A 17,480-nucleotide genomic window follows, 5' to 3' on the forward strand; every position below is an offset into this window, starting at 1 on the left:
TGCAGCTTACACAGTTACTCAGATTTGTGTCAGCTGCCTCCGAGCCAGACGTGAACGTCACCGCTATTGATAGTGATTATAAAATAAGGGATACAAATAATGAAACTATTAGTTCTATGATACAATTAAATGTAATTGGTTTTCAAAGGTTTGGCGAGTTAATTCAGAAATATGCCCGTTATTCTCTTGCAAACATCGATGAACTTACTTTTCATAGTGTAAAGGGTATATTTGCATAACAATAGGACACAGTTCTAAACAGTTAACAGCTGGTGTCCAGTGACCTAAATCATTACGCAGTTATGTTCGTCCTTTTCTGAATTATTACGTTACCCGGCCCCACCTAGTTTTCCACGCCGATCCTAAACTTTTTTTTTAGGTATTCGAGAAAAATAATAAAATAAAATCGCGAAAATCTTGAAGAAATAATTGATGCGGAAAGAGACATCAACTTAAAATGACAATATAAAACTATTCTTCCAATCTAATAAACAACACAGAGACCATTTGGAAAACAATGAAAAACTGGACACTCACACATAAAAAGATATAATGAAATATAATAAAAAATCTACCTACCCCACCTATTTTAAAGTTGAATGTAATCAGAACCACACAAACTTTTTTTTACGCCTAACCATAATTACTTGTAAATAAAAGGAAATGTTTTCTTTTTATAAAGAATAAGGGGAACATTTATATAGACTTTCTGATTAATCCTTTTAATTTTGATTTCGTCTATTTTTTTGAACAGTTTGTACTGGATTTTTGTGTGACAATGGAAATTGTATTCGTAGTGGACAGGTTTGTGACAGTACTGATGACTGTGGTGATATGAGTGACGAAAATTCTTGTCAAGGTAACATATATATTTGTTTTTATTACAGCTAGACCTGTTATGTATCCTCTCTATGTATTATAAATAATCAAATGTTTACTGTTGTGTTTAACCCTCGAACATCATAATTACAACATCTAGACTTAACTATCCCATGGAAACTATAAAATCTGCTTAATATTAAAGTGGCCATATGGATGAGAATTTGGTATCTTTTTAGATTTTTATTTGATAAAACAGCTTCACTATATGTTTTTCTACTTGAACAAATAATGTGAAATAACATATATCAAGTCTATGTTTGCAAGTCAATAAACTGCAAAAGATTAAACAATGTGTATATTGTTTGTTATTGTACGTACAATAACGCACCTTTTTGCATCTTTTTGCAATGTATTGATTTATGAACATGGACTTGATATATGTTATTTCACGTTATTTTTTCAAGTAGAAAAATAAAGTGAAGCTATTTTATCAAATAAAAATCCAAAAGAAATACCAAATTCTCATCCATATGACCGCTTTAATTTACTATTACTAAATAATTTATTCACTCACAGATGTTAGTCCCCTGTTTGTGGTTTGTTTTTCATCATTCAATCTAGGAAAATACTAGTGCCTATGGGTCCTCGGCTCTTCAAATATATAGAAAGGTAATGATGATAACGTCGTGCACTAGCACTAGATGATGGACATCGTAGATAATACAGAATGATCAATAAAAACGAGGATCAAAATTAAAAGTTAATACTCCCACTGCAGCTGAAATTCCCTCGTAGTTGACCAACTCGCTGTGCAGGCATTGTGCGTCCCTGAACAGTCGGCAGTTATGCCACGATTTTGACAGTTTGGCATCGGTGTGTGGAATTAAAATTCTGATGGTCGGAAAGTGGTGCCCAAATATTTTGCTCATGATTTGAACCAAATTAAACCCCAGGAGCGGTCGCTTACTGAGTAAATTAAACAATTTCTCACGGCTTCTCTGCAATCACTTCTAGACCATATCTTCACAGATGAGTTAGATGAAAGCCATGTGAATGCATTTGTATAAGTGTAAGTCTTTGTCTGTCTGTCTGTCTGTCTGTCTGTCTGTCTGTCTGTCTGTCTGTCTGTCTGTCTGTCTGTCTGTCTATCTCGATCAATCAATCGCCTATGACCAATTTCGAAATGTCCAACACCTAAACATCAGTCTCAATACCAGATTCCATATTGTTTGCTATATCATGGACTAATTCGATCGATTGGAGTTCGCATGAGCATTTTTCTCTGACACCATGTTGTAATCCTTTCCGGCATGTTTCATCATACTGCTCCATACAATATGTTCCATTATCTTAGAAACAACACATGTGAGGCTTATGTGTCTGTGATTAGCACAAATACATTTTTGGTCATTTTTGTTGACATATACTTTGTTGGCATGTCTCCAGTCCATGGAAACATGACTCTCAAAGAGAGACATTAAATATGTGAGTGAACGAACCTGCAATAACATCCGCAAGTTCTTTGAGCACACTTTAACTTAAGTTATCTAGTCTGCTAACCTTATATGGGTTAAGATTCTGAAGTAATTTAAGCACATCATGTGTCGATATTGTAATTGGTGGTATGTATGGAAACTTAGGTCCTTCGTATCTGGTATTGAAATCATTATTAATATTGGTTTGTGAGAGCATCCGCCTTCTCCTTAGGGTAGGTGATTAATTTCCCAACTACTTTGAGTGGCGAAACACCACTATGATCTGACATGTTATGTTTGATGAACTTCGAAACCCTTTTCATATTATTAAATGTTTTGTGTTTGTCATCATCTGGTGATATCATGTCTTCAACGTGATTCCAATAAAAACCCTTCGAAGATCTCTCTGGACTTCATATTTGAAATTTCGCTTCATATGTAATTTTACCAGTCTTGTTGCTTTTTTGGAAGGCTCTGTCCCTTCGTCTTATTGTTCTTTTTAATTCCGAGGTGATTTATATGTGGGATAAATAGTGCCATACCATTTTCTAACTTATCTTTGAATATGGTCCACATTTCTTCAGTCGAGGCAGTCGATTCTATACATAATATGTCTTTAGTTAATGCTGACAGATGTTGGCAGGATCCATCCCAGTCTGTTTTATTGTAGAGTGGAATTTTTCTCATGGTTGTCTTTTTCGCGTCGGTGAACTGTCTAATTCTGTGTAAACAATGTTATGGTCACTAATATCTGGAAGTATTTGAGTTCTGTTGATTTGATTTGGTCTATTGGTAATGAAAAGATCAAGTGTATTGTCAAGTCTAGTTGACTCATTACTATATGACATTGGCCATTATCATTGATGATATTTAGGAACTCTGTGTGGAGGTTTGTTTATGGTGATTTTGGTGTGAGGATCGTGTTTTTCCAATACCATCCTGGCAGATTAAAGTCTCCTCCTAAAAGGATGACATTGTTCGTTTTACCGGTAATTCTTTCTGGAGATGTGTTTGACAGCCTCGATAGTTACAGTATCAATCAGCCTTTGCCTGGTAGCAAGCTCCGATATACACGTTTTTATTGCTTTTATAATAATTTTGACTACTATCATTTCAATTCCTTCCTCTTCGAACATTTACTCGTGTGTACGGGTAAGTCCACTGTTTATTGCGATGATAAGACCCCACCAACGGTTGTAGATCTATCACGCCTACATACTATGTAATTGTCTGGGTTGAGGTATTCTGAGTTGCAATACCACTTTTAAACCAGATCGTACTGTTCACACATAAGGCCTTTGTGATCCCCAGGAGCCTTACAAGAACTACATATATGCATCAGACATGGACAAATCAGAGTTGTTGAAACAGACGCATTTTGAGGCCTTAGATTTGGTTTGACGTCAATTCAAATTCTTAAGTTGTACCATAGCAATTTAAAGTAGACTTGATTTATATGACCATTTCTGTTTTTCACTGGAAAGCACCATTCGCATAATCGATAAACTTGCAATGGCAACAAGTTTAGACTGATTGAATGTGTCCATCTTTACTGATGAGGATTGCATACACGGCACTATAGTTCTACAGTGTTGCACAAAGGAACACTCTCATTATCAACCAAAATGTGATGTACATATATCAGCAAACAGGTAGCGATGTAAAAGTGGTTACTGTAGGGCGAAAATTCTGTTTGACTTTGTGAAGCAGATTTACGGCATTCGGGATGCGCAGAGCTGTTCCTGGAGGAATGAGTGTCAAATCAGATTGTTCATCCCAAACATTAGAGGAATTTCATGGCTAGAAAATGTCATTTGTTGACAAGCTGCTTGTTTAGAGTGACACACATGCCAGGTACACACGTCAATGGCTTCTTTAAAATTCAGTGAAAATTACACGAGCATCAACAATAATACTTGTGTATACTTCTTTTCCTCAAAATTGCTCATAAGCATGATTTAAAGGAAATTGGGAATATGTAAACAATACAATGTGTGTGATAGGCAGGAATTGGATTTTGATTAATTAACCTTGAGGTCATGGTCAATGTCAATGGTCAAGGACGCCAAAGATAGATTGTGTATGATAATAATGGAGTAGACAATTGAATGGAGTGTCTGTGTATTACAGTTTTTGAGTTGTGCCATAGATATTGATTTTTAAATACAAATATGGCCGCCATTCAGTAAATTTTTCATATATCAAAAGACAAATTGTCGTGCATATGTCCCACATGACATGTCACCTTTCTGTCATGTTTGAAAAAAATTGGATATCGCAGGTCTGAGAAACTTATTACAGATTGGCGACAGCCTCGATAGTTACAGTATCAATCAGCCTTTGCCTGGTAGCAAGCTCCGATATACACGTTTTTATTGCTTTTATAATAATTTTGACTACTATCATTTCAATTCCTTCCTCTTCGAACATTTACTCGTGTGTACGGGTAAGTCCACTGTTTATTGCGATGATAAGACCCCACCAGATTTGGTTTGACGTCAATTCAAATTCTTAAGTTGTACCATAGCAATTTAAAGTAGACTTGATTTATATGACCATATCTGTTTTTCACTGGAAAGCACCATTCGCATAATCGATAGACTTGCAATGGCAACAAGTTTAGACTGAATGAATGTGTCCATCTTTACTGATGAGGATTGCATACACGGCATTATAATTCTGCAGTGTTACACAAAGGAACACTCTCATTATCAACCAAAATGTGATGTACATATATCAGCAAACAGGTAGCGATGTAAAAGTGGTTACTGTAGGGCGAAAATTCTGTTTGACTTTGTGAAGCAGATTTACGGCATTCGGGATGCGCAGAGCTGTTCCTGGAGGAATGAGTGTCAAATCAGATTGTTCATCCCAAACATTAGAGGAATTTCATGGCTAGAAAATGTCATTTGTTGACAAGCTGCTTGTTTAGAGTGACACACATGCCAGGTACACACGTCAATGGCTTCTTTAAAATTCAGTGAAAATTACACGAGCATCAAAAATAATACTTGTGTATACTTCTTTTCCTCAAAATTGCTCATAAGCATGATTTAAAGGAAATTGGGAATATGTAAACAATACAATGTGTGTGATAGGCAGGAATTGGCTTGATTTTGATAACTAACCTTGGAGGTCATGGTCAATGTCAATGGTCAAGGACGCCAAAGATAGATTGCGTATGATAATAATGGAGTAGACAATTGAATGGAGTATCTGTGTCTTACAGTTTTTGAGTTGTGCCATAGATATTGATTTTTAAATACAAATATGGCCGCCATTCAGTCAAATTTTCAAAAGAGAAATTGTCGTGCATATGTCCCACATGATATGTCACCTTTGTGTCATGTTTGAAAAAATTGGATATTGCAGATCTGAGAAACGTATTACAGATGAGTGGATGCCCGCACACACACACACACACACACACACACACACACACACACACACACACACACACACACACACACACACACACACACACACACACACACACACACACACGCACGCACGCACGCACGCACGGGCAGATGGATGGAGCCCACTTTGATAGCACCCAGGAAAAAGAAAACAAATGCAAATCTAAAAGGGGATTAGCTTTTACTTAAATATATAAGACCTTATTAAGCATTCTTTATTTTCTGTTTCCATCTTAGATTGCACTCATGAATCTCTATTCAAATGTGACAGCGGTGAATGCATATCTAGTGTTGGTTCCGTGTGTAATGCAGCATATACCCCAGCCTGCTCTGATGGAAGTGACGATATGAATTGCAGTTGTAAGTTTTTACCGAGCACAAGGAAAGGTTATGTTTTGGCAATTAGGCAAAATGTTAAGAATACGACCTTTGAATTCCATACATTGACATGCACAACAAATTTGTTGGTGTAGCTTTTGACTTTAATGATTTTAATTTACATATATGGATGTCTGAAATGTATAGGTAATGTAGTAAGAATGCAAACTACAAACTTTATGTAATTTTGTACACCAGAGTGTAAATAAACAAATACCAACAACTGTCAGCCCATGAATATGTAAATAAAGACGGTTTTCGCCGTTGTACTTATCTGTAAACGGATGAAATAAATTAGTACAAAACACGGCCGTAAAAATCCAACCATGTTTTGAATTAAGTATGCTTCATCATGGTCTTCAAGTCTTAAACACAAATTACTGCAACACTGAAGACAAAGAATGTGAAATCGGCTCTCAACAATTTAAATACACACATTTAGACACAAGTGAGGTATAAACTATTTCTTTCTTTTTTGTATTTTTGATCTTTATGAATTAAATAAACAATATATAATATATTGGCTAATTCTGACTGGTACCTAGGAATTCAGATAACCTGAGCTGTTCATTTTCACTTTATTCAGCAGACGATGTGACAAATGTTAGTGACTCCCAAAGTTGACTCTAACAGCTCATTGAATATGTAGCGTTGGAGACTGTTTTGTCTTAGCTGAAACATATTTGTAAAATTAAGAATGAATAAAATAAATCGCAAATCACTATTTTCAGACTGTCTAATTATAAATTGATTTTTGTTTCCGGTTTAACACTGGACAGCGTGTGATAATATGTATGGTGAAGAAGGCCATATATGTGCATCTGGACGTTGTATTTCACAGGACGATTACTGTAGTGGTGGAGAAGATGAGTGTGGCGATGGGACTAATTATTGCGAAGGTGTGCAATATTTGTTTTCATTTGCTGATGTATCTGTCATTTATCATATAGCTAATACGATTCGAATGTTTATAAGTGTACATACGAAATAATTCCACCTAAACTCAATATAGTGGTCGTGAACAATTCATTCTGCCACATCCGTTTTTCTATTTACACATACCAGTATAAGACATGCTACTAAAATACAGACCAATTTAGGAGAGAAAACAGCTAATAAAGAAGTACATTTTCTTCTAGTTTACGAAATAATGCATTCAATATTTAAATTGTAGGTTTCTTTTCCCATAGATTGCACACACGAATCTGTTTTCAAATGTGAAGATGGGAGCTTTTGCTTAAGTTACGTCTACCGATGTGATGGTACTCCGAATTGCTATGATGGTAGCGATGAAATGAATTGTAGCAGTCGTAAGTTTTAGGCTTTATTTTCTACTTAGATAACGATAGATAAAATAGATATTTAATTCCCTTAGAAGTAACTCACTGTAACATTGAACACTGAAATTACCCTTCCTGTTTAAGTGGTCAATGTGAATTGTTGTCTGTCGTAGCGTGGATTCTCCAAAAATATGGAATTTTACAATTTCAATCAGAAATCCGGAATATTAATAGGGAGCATTATCTCTATACTCACACAACTATATCATGTCATTTTTTGCTAAAATACAAAGCTTGTCATCTTCAGTAAGACGAAAATAGCTTGTGACCACACTGGATAAATACAAACAATTATTAGGTCGCATCATACTTTGTACAAAGTTTTAGACAGTGTTATACTTCAATAGCACAAATATTTTGAGTTAGTGAGTACATGTGTTATTTAGTATGTCAGGTACTCTTTCTATCTTCTTTAGTGTAAACTGTGGTATTGAGACTTTGGGAATTTTAGATAATAAACGCCACATGGCTTATAATGTCCAATTACTTTTATTTTTACTTTCTATCTTAAAGCTGATATAATTCCAACTACAGAAGAACCCACTGAGATAATTCCAACTACAGAAGAACCCGCTGAGATTATCCAATGTGATATGAATCAAATGTCTGTAGTTATTACAAAGAATCAGTTGATGGATAAGTTAGATCTCACAGATGTAGATCCAGCTGACTTCCATTTGGAAGACGAAAGTTGCATTGGTAGTATGTCAGGTGACATGCTTGTGTTTGGGACAATGCTTTACAACTGTGGCACTACATCATTGGTAATATTTTAAAGTTGATATTGTAATTTTAATAATTCTAATTGTGCCAGTGTATCTAATCAGGAAATATAACACTGTATTTCACACATCGAATAATAGTCAGAGCTGTAAAGCAAACCGATTGTTTACTTAAAATTCTAGAAATATTGTTATCCGATGTATTAGGAGTTGAGAACAATTTAGTGATATGTATGACATAATTGAGATATGGTCTCTGTTCTCTTCAATAGGTATTAACGAACAGTAACAACATCAGTTACACGAACATGGTTTACTCTGAGAGAGGCACAGAAGTAATTGAAATGACTTGTGTTTATCCACTGCAGTATGATCTTGAAGCCATTCACATCATCACCAATCCTTGGTAAGTAACAATGAATCCATTCATGCCACCCCAATCCATGGCGAGTGCAATTGAAGCCACTTTTTTCTAGTAATACATGTAGATTACTATTTAGTATGCAGCCTGACTAGGTTTCTTTCTGCCAAGAACATGTTATGACCTCAATATACGTTTGTGGTTTTGATGATGATGTTGTTGCTGCTGCTGCTGTTGTTGTTGTTGTTGTTTTTGTTTCTGTTGTTGTTGTTGTTGTTGATGATTTTAAATTAGGCACCTTTAATTAAATACTGTATTTGCTGTACATTAGCAGATGTTTGTTGTATTGTTTGATTTGGTTTGTTTGATTGTTTGTTTGTTTGTTTGTTTGTTTGTTAGTACAACTGAACTGATAAGGTTCAGTAGTGTTATATGCATTGCAAAGTGTCTGTCTGTCTCTGTGTGTGTATGTGTGTGTGTGTGTGTGTGTGTGTGCTAACAACTTAAAGTCAAAAACCGATGGACCGATTGCCATGATATTTGGTGGGTGTATTACCTTAAGTGTCTATTTGGGAAATTGTTCATATCAAAATGATCTTACCATCGGTGTGTGATTTTTGGTTAAAAAACATAAACTCAAAGACTAATCAGTCTGAAATTTGGTGGGAACAATCTTAAGGGTGTTTAAATTAAGAATTGTTGACGATATGATGATCCCATCAGTGATATGCACATTAGGGTTAAAATGTGTCTCTTTGGTCAAAAACCTTTAATTCTGAAACTACTGAGAAGATTGAGCTGAAATTTAATGGGAAAGCATCTGGAGTTGTATAGATGAAGAAATATTAAGCATATTATGATCTCATCAGTGATATGCAAATTAGGTGTAACAATGTGAATTTTGGTCAAAAACTTGTATCTCAAAAAGTACTTGGTCAATGAGACTGAAACTTGGTAAGATGTTTCTAGAAGTGTTATTCTGCAGATTTCCATCAAAATGTGTTGACACAATTGGCCCAAGCAACCATGACCACCCTTAGCAACAACAAAATGGCAGTATATTTTGATTAAATAACAACATCATCTGATAGGCAAGTGAGTAAACTTTCAAAAATGTGTGCAAATATCCCTAGCAACCATGACCACGCCCATAGCAACAGTCAACGGTTGTGTATTTCACTAACAGGGATTCGTAGACAAGTGAACTAACATTGAAAAAGTGTATGCAGATAAACATAGCAGCAAGACCACGCCCATCGCAACAGCCAAATGATCACAGATATTGCAAAGATAACAACAGGGATTAATAGACAATTGACTAAATATTCAAGAAATGTATGCAAATATACCTAGCAACAAGACAACGCCCATGGCAATAGCCATATGATCACGTATATTGCAAAGATAACAACAAGGTTGGATAGGCAACTGGGTAATCATTCAGCAAATAAGACCTATACCTAGCATGGATCAGCATGTGGGTAAACATTTTTTAAAAACTGTACAGTTGTGCTACAATGCCAGTTGCGCTAATTAGACTACTAAATTGCGTTATTATGTGACGTGTTACAGATTTTTATATTTGTTTGTAGTAATATCTGTTGTTTTTATCCTCTTACAGTGATATCCTTATTCACTACATGGGATTTGGTACTTACAATACGTCAGCAACTCTCTACACCAATGAGACCTTTACTGCTACCCTTGACACAGCTACTGAATTCCCTGTTGAAATATGTGATGGAACCTTGATATATTTTGGTATCACTGTTGACAACGACGACGACCTTTTGGAAATGCTTGTGAAAAACTGCTTCATCTCAATGAGTAACGATCCTGAGAATCCTTTACCTAAATATGATTACATCACTAATGGGTATGTATACTTCTTCAGTTACATTACGTTTTGGGAGAAGACTACATTTAAATAGAGAGAGAGAGAGAGAGAGAGAGAGAGAGAGAGAGAGAGAGAGAGAGAGAGAGAGAGAGAGAGAGAGAGAGAGAGAGAGAGAGAGAGAGAGAGAGAGAGAGAGAGAGAGAGAGAGAGAGAGAGAGAGAGAGAGTTTCATTCTTCTTTCGCCAAGTAAAGTGCTCAATCACCTTGGAGAGCATATCGCAGTGGCAGAGCGCAATAGTTTTGGCAGTACTGGAACTCTTTCTTGGTTGTAACTCGGAGTTTCACGCATTGCGGGATCATCAGACAACTGTATATATATATATATATGGGCTCCCTTTGTGCAAGTTAAATTTACATCCACCTACATTGAAATAACAAACAAGTTTGTATTTATACGTTGATACAGTTACCTGCACTGGCTGCAACATGGAATTTTGTTCGTAAAGCAACCAAATCGTTATTCTCTAAAATTGTTGCGCCTTATAAAGAAAAAAAGCATTGTACCTAAGCCTGTTAATTATATGTTATTTCATCAGTAAGTATTGTAGTGACAGGTTCAATTTTTTTTGAAAACTTGGTTTCGAATATGTATCCATATTAGTTTGACTTGCCTCGATACCTATATATGGTAGTTCTCATTAGGTGTTCAATATTCATGGAGACACAAGCTCGGCTGTACACTTTCACAGCAATCGTCAAGTATTCTGTAATGGCGTGTCTCATAAGTAATTACATTTTGTGTGCAAGTTTCCTAAATTATTTGTTGAGAACAATTGAGAAGTAAATATATTAAGTAAAACGGTTTGTAAAAATAGTCGAGTTGCAACCAGAGTGCAGCTCTATAAAACATCAAAGCAATGTAATGTAGAATAGGAGAATGTCGCTTATAAAGGTACTGATAGTCTTATTCGATTGAAGATTGATCAGTCTACAGACACATTTATAACCTAATGAATAATCCACGTCTGTATTTATCTTTCAGTTGCCTTGTACCTGACTATGTGTTTGAATACGACGTTTCACCCACTAATGAATTGGAGAAACATTATGGTATTGACGTCTACGATCTTGCTAATGGGGATAACATAACGGTTGACCAAGATATTGATCTGTATCTCCATTGCTCTGTTGTGTTGTGTAGGATAAATGATGTTGGAACACCATGTGATCTGGTATGTAGTCAGCTTACTGACAATCTCTCCAGCCACTCATATACGAATTTGTGTTTTAGCGAATTATGACTATCGTTTTGCCTCAGCAATGGTATAACAACTTAACACGTGATCTACAACACAAGTCATACAATATGCATGGATGTATAATTAGCCGCTTGCCAATCAATTTAAATTTGTCTTAAGATCAGACGCATGGAGGTGATATTAAACATTTACTAATGTTTCTAAGGTATTCAACTTTCAACAAAAGTATTACAGCATTATACATTCATACATACATACATACATACATACATACATACTTACACACACACACATACATACATACATACATACATACATACATACATACATACATACACACACACACACACACACACACACACACACACACACACACACACACACACACATATATATATATATATATATATATATATATATATATATAACTCGGTGAGTATCAATCTGCTAAGACAGTGCTCTATACCGCAGTGGCAGAGCGTAATAGTAAAACTATATATATATATATATATATATATATATATATATATATATATATATATATAAACAATATATGATATATGTATGTATGTATGTATGTATGTATGTATGTATGTATATATGTATCATACTTTCTTTGCAATGCAATGTAGACTTAAATAACAAATATTCGTGTTGAAATGTTTATATCAGTATTGCATCACTTAATATCCACAGGGTTGTACCAACAGTCCACAACGAAGAGAATCTCTACACAGTGTTGATGGATCTAGTCAAACTATTGTAACCCACGGGCCATTCACTTCTACTCTAGGAAAGGGGTAAGTTTTTATGTCAACTTTTACTTTCAACAATGATACTACCAAACCAGAGAGATTATAGAGTTTTAGTTTGGCAACACGATGTTGTTTACACCTCACACACCCTTTCTTTGTTGCGATTTACATAAACAAAATCAAGGCACTGATACCGCGCAGACACGCACATGAAACGTTACTTTTTATCACACTGTGAACACACAAATAAGTTGTATTTTTTTATTTATTTTTATTTTTTATTCTATCATCATCCAACAGGCTTAGCCCAATAACAGGACGACCTTGATGAAATACAATAAATGATTGAACAAAACGTGTACCACACATCACAATAACAATTACACTATACCTTTACACAATGAGGGAAAATACAATTTTAATCTTCCTTTTTCATCCGACAGTGATGGTAGTATTGCTTTGTTTTCATATTGATATAATATGTATCATTTTATATGCTTGCATATGCCACCAAATTGAGACTCTATAGTCACTCTGGTTTTGTAGTATGTAGATGCCTGTCATTCACAATCTACAGATATCATTCATGATACTTCAGTCTTTAGTGAATCGTCGCTAGTCGTTGTTTTATCCATGTAAAAACTAAATTTTCAAAGATCCGAGTATAATACTATATATAATTGTATTTGCATAAAGTCAAACTTAAATTGAAGTCATTGATGAAATGGTAATGACACTAAATATTTTTGCATTAAATGATGCTACAACTCTCCCTTCATGCATTTAAAACTTTGCCGCCAATATTATGTAAGTAAATGAAATCAAGAATTTCTCTGAACTTCATTTTAATTTCTTTACAGCTGTGACAAGTGAACAACCCAATCATCTTAATACTGGCAACATAAACAAGACACCGTTAAGCGACACAATTCAAGGAAAATCTCCGCGATATACAATGTCACAATTCAACACATTGATAATACCCCATTTCACTGATACAGTTATACATTCATATTATCGACCATTTGCCAAAGTTAACAAAAATACTCTACAGATTTTGGGACGAAATCAAATGAACAGCGGATAATTTTTTTCTTCGTTTTCTCAATTATATATAACTCCGTTCTTAATAACAGCGAATCTTTTCGTTTAAACACGTTATTACTTTATCTTCCATCATGGCTTTTCAAATGTTATCATTTACTTTTGAAATAAGTTGTACAACTTATAGAACATCTACAATGGATGTTTGTATAACAAATATGACATGTTCCACCTAATACATGGAGATGACAGACCATTGAAAATAGCAGCAGCAAAATGACTCAGATTATTTTGAAGAGAAAGATTCAATACACATAAATCAACTTATGTTTTACAGTCGAAATTAAAATAAACAGGTTTAATGGTCATACCATTGTATTAAAGGACACATCCAGCGAGTATCATCAACAGAAATGAGTGATTATTATCCTTCCATCAACTATTCTAACTAATAAACCACTATGTGTTTGGGACAATCAGATAAATGCAATAAACACTGAGGATAAAATTCAACTAACCCAACATATGGATTATGTCAACTTCATTCATACACAAATGTGACACATTTTCAATGCCTCAGACTAGTTTTGTTCAGTTCATATTATGCTAACAAATGCAATGTGGCTTTTAATACATCCTGTTTAACTACATAAATACCAACTACATTTTAGATTTAATTGTTTCAAATATTTAAAAAAAATATTGTATTGGTGATGGGTTTATTTCATTTGTTCTTCATTTTGGTGTTGGTATCAATAAAAGCATTCTAAATTCAACTATAGAATCCCGTGGTTGTATGTTTAGCTGATACAATTGTGCAATATGTTTATCATTACACAGTTTATTTTCACAAATCTCTCTTGTCATAAACTATCAATATTCTTGAAAACAAACGTCATACTTGTCAAACAAAAACACAGCGTTTTGTGTTTACTGTAATTGCCCTTAACATACCATTGATTATAGGGTGAAGCAATTTTCAATTGTTCTACATACTGGGAAATGTACCTGTTCCGAGGTTTATTGAGTATGACAACAGAAGTTCTTCTAATAAGCACTGCCTTCTTTTCTGCCTTAAAACTGCACCTTACGTGTTTATCAGTTCGGTGGTTACTATGTACGTTTACCGCCTTTTATCCACGTCATCAACGCATGCAAATTTCAAACCTATGTTCAATAGCTGACGGTCAGCCTTACTTTAAGTAACTTTGCGTGTCTTTCTGACCACAGGCTATAGCCTCTATGGTCAGTCTCATCTTCATTTATGGTCGATTCTCTAATGTTCCTGGATATATTTGCTTTATAAATATATATATATTGTGTTGTTCTTTCTAATGTTTATCTAGACATTTTTTGAAAGAGTTGAGAGTGGGTACATTTATGGTTGCGGGTAAATTATTGCAGATACTTAAAAATTAAGTTTCTTTAACCTTTCCTCATATGATAGTTCTTTAAATCGTGGTTTTTGTTTAGTGGCTCTCCTTTGCACATTTTCAATAACTTCACTATATTTTTGTTTATAAGTGTTCCATACAGAACATGCGTAGTCAAAGTGATTTCTCACCATAGGTTTGTAGAGTGGTAAAAACGTGTCCGGCTCCAGATACATGTACGCTCGTCTAATTAGTGTGAAGGTGCTAGTTGCTTTGTTTACTTTTTCATTTATGTACTTGAATGTCAAAATCTAATTTCGGATCAAACAATACTCCAATGTCCTTTCCTCTATGTGTTGTTGAAAGATCTTTTTTTTTTGCTCCATCAATTTCCCATGTGTATGTAGAGCTTTCCTCTGTTGAGTATCCCATTCTCATGGATCCGGACTTACACTTGTCTGTGTGAAAACGAAGAAGCCATTTATTTGACCATTCCATTAACCTGTCGAGGTCCTATTGTAGTAAATTTCTGTCCTGAGGATTATTAATAGTTATTATTAATAGTTCTTAATAATTATTATTATTATTAATAGTTCGTGATGTTTTAGTGTCACCAGCAAAAAGAAGATGTGTGACAACACAGAGTCTGGTAGATCGTTGATATAGAGTACAAACAAAACAGGTCCAACCACACTTCCTTGTGGAATTCCACTTGTTACATGCATCCCGTACTGGTGGTTCACCGTGTATAACTACTTGTTGTACTCTTCCACTAAGGAACGGTCTTATCCATCCTAGTAAAGGATGGCATATACTATATAACGATAATTTGCTAATGAGTCTTCTATAGGGCACTGTGTCAAATGCTTTCACGAAGTTTATATACATTGTTTCAAATTCTATTATTGGTGGCAATAAAGCCTCGGTGGATCACAGGTAGGAACTTCAACCTCCTACTCAAAGTCTGGTCCGTGTTGGCGTAACCCCAGGCTGGCACTAGGCATCGTAAGTTACGGTGCCACTAACGATTCAAAACTCTCTGTCCTACATTTCATAAAGTTCAAAACTAATCACATGGATTTCGGAACCTGATATTTACTTTCGGGATGTGTGACCCTGAGGTCAATACATTTGTACCAACCAATCAACAGGTTGATTGGTACAAATGTATTGACCTCAGGGTCACACATCCTAATAGAGGGCATTTGACCCCTTAAGGTCAATATTTTGGTACCCATTAAAAAACAGGTAAATGCCAGGATGTAAATAACAGGTATTAACCAGGACCCCTAAGGTCAATATGTCGGTGAAAACCAATAGGTGGTTCTTTAAGGAGAACATCGAGTCGGATTGATTTTGTCCTGACTGCTTCTAGTTAATATCCAAGTATTTCATAACATCTACACTATATTTGACATCTTTTCTAAAAAGGGAATAGTGGCTATACAAACAACAAAGGTGCTCCATCAGTCATTCCAATTACGCGATGTGCTGAAGTTTGATGACCTTTCTGCAAAGAGTAACATTTTCAGTAATATTGACAATATAGCACTGGGGCAATTAGTCAGATTTATCGGGTTTAGAAGAATCACTCCTAGTATCGTCAATATCAGGGAAGGTGGGTCGTTTATAAACATGTTGTTATTGCCGTGCGAAGTTGAGCATTTTGTTAAAAGCATGAATACTTTATTGGTGAAGGTCATTGATATTTCTATATCACACTTTACTATCACTAATACCATGCAGAAATGTGCACTGTGATATTGTTGCCGTTTGATTCACCTTCCCTCTGTTGTCACTACTGTATAGTACACTCTTTCCATCAACTTCCGTAGTTTTCCGCCACCCGTCATGTCATTGTGCGTTACTAGCCATCATTGCCATAAATACACTATTTCTACATACATCTGTGGTTTGTAGGAGGCCAGTTCTGTACATAGAGACAAGTCAACTTGTGCGTCGCCATATTCAGGGTAAGGTTTGTTTTTATACTAGTGTTACGTTCTAGGGGAGCTTAAATATAACGTTTTAGTGTCTAAGTATGGTAGTTGTGAGTAAAACAACAGAACGTAAACGATTCTCCACTCTAACTGGTTTTCTTGGGTACCAGGATCTACGAGCCTGTGTAAGTTTAGGAATTAGCTACACAGGTAACGTCACATACACGTACACTCTTACACTCAGGCAGAGAGAGACCCTGCACACCAACAGTTGCGTTGTAATCAAATCCAAGAATAGTCTTTATTTCTTCAAGTCCCTAACTTATAAGTTCTAGTTGTCACCTTGAAAATAAGGTGATGTCATCTTTGTAAACATAACTTGTTATAATTAAATGATCTCTCACCTAGATTCATTGTTCTAGAAGACACGGTAAACTTTCCACCAGAATATTTAAGATTGAGATTCAAGATCATGCCATATGTAAATTGTTCACGTGTAAGACAAATGTTGATCACGCCATTGGAAAATTATTAATCTAAGTATTAAAATAAGTATTAATCTGAATTCAGTAATCAACAAGTTATCTTGTTTACAAGAACTAATCGGTGTTATTTAATCAAAACACTTGACATTTGTTAGCTATTAGAGGTAAATGTAATTAATGCAGGATTAGCAGATAAATCAACATATTATTAGATCATGCTGTTGTTAGCTCCTGTTTGTGAGTAAGTACTATAAATGTGAATTTTACGTT

Source organism: Glandiceps talaboti, chromosome 19, assembly GCF_964340395.1.
Source record: "Glandiceps talaboti chromosome 19, keGlaTala1.1, whole genome shotgun sequence".
In the NCBI taxonomy this organism is placed as follows: Eukaryota; Metazoa; Hemichordata; class Enteropneusta; family Spengelidae; genus Glandiceps; species Glandiceps talaboti.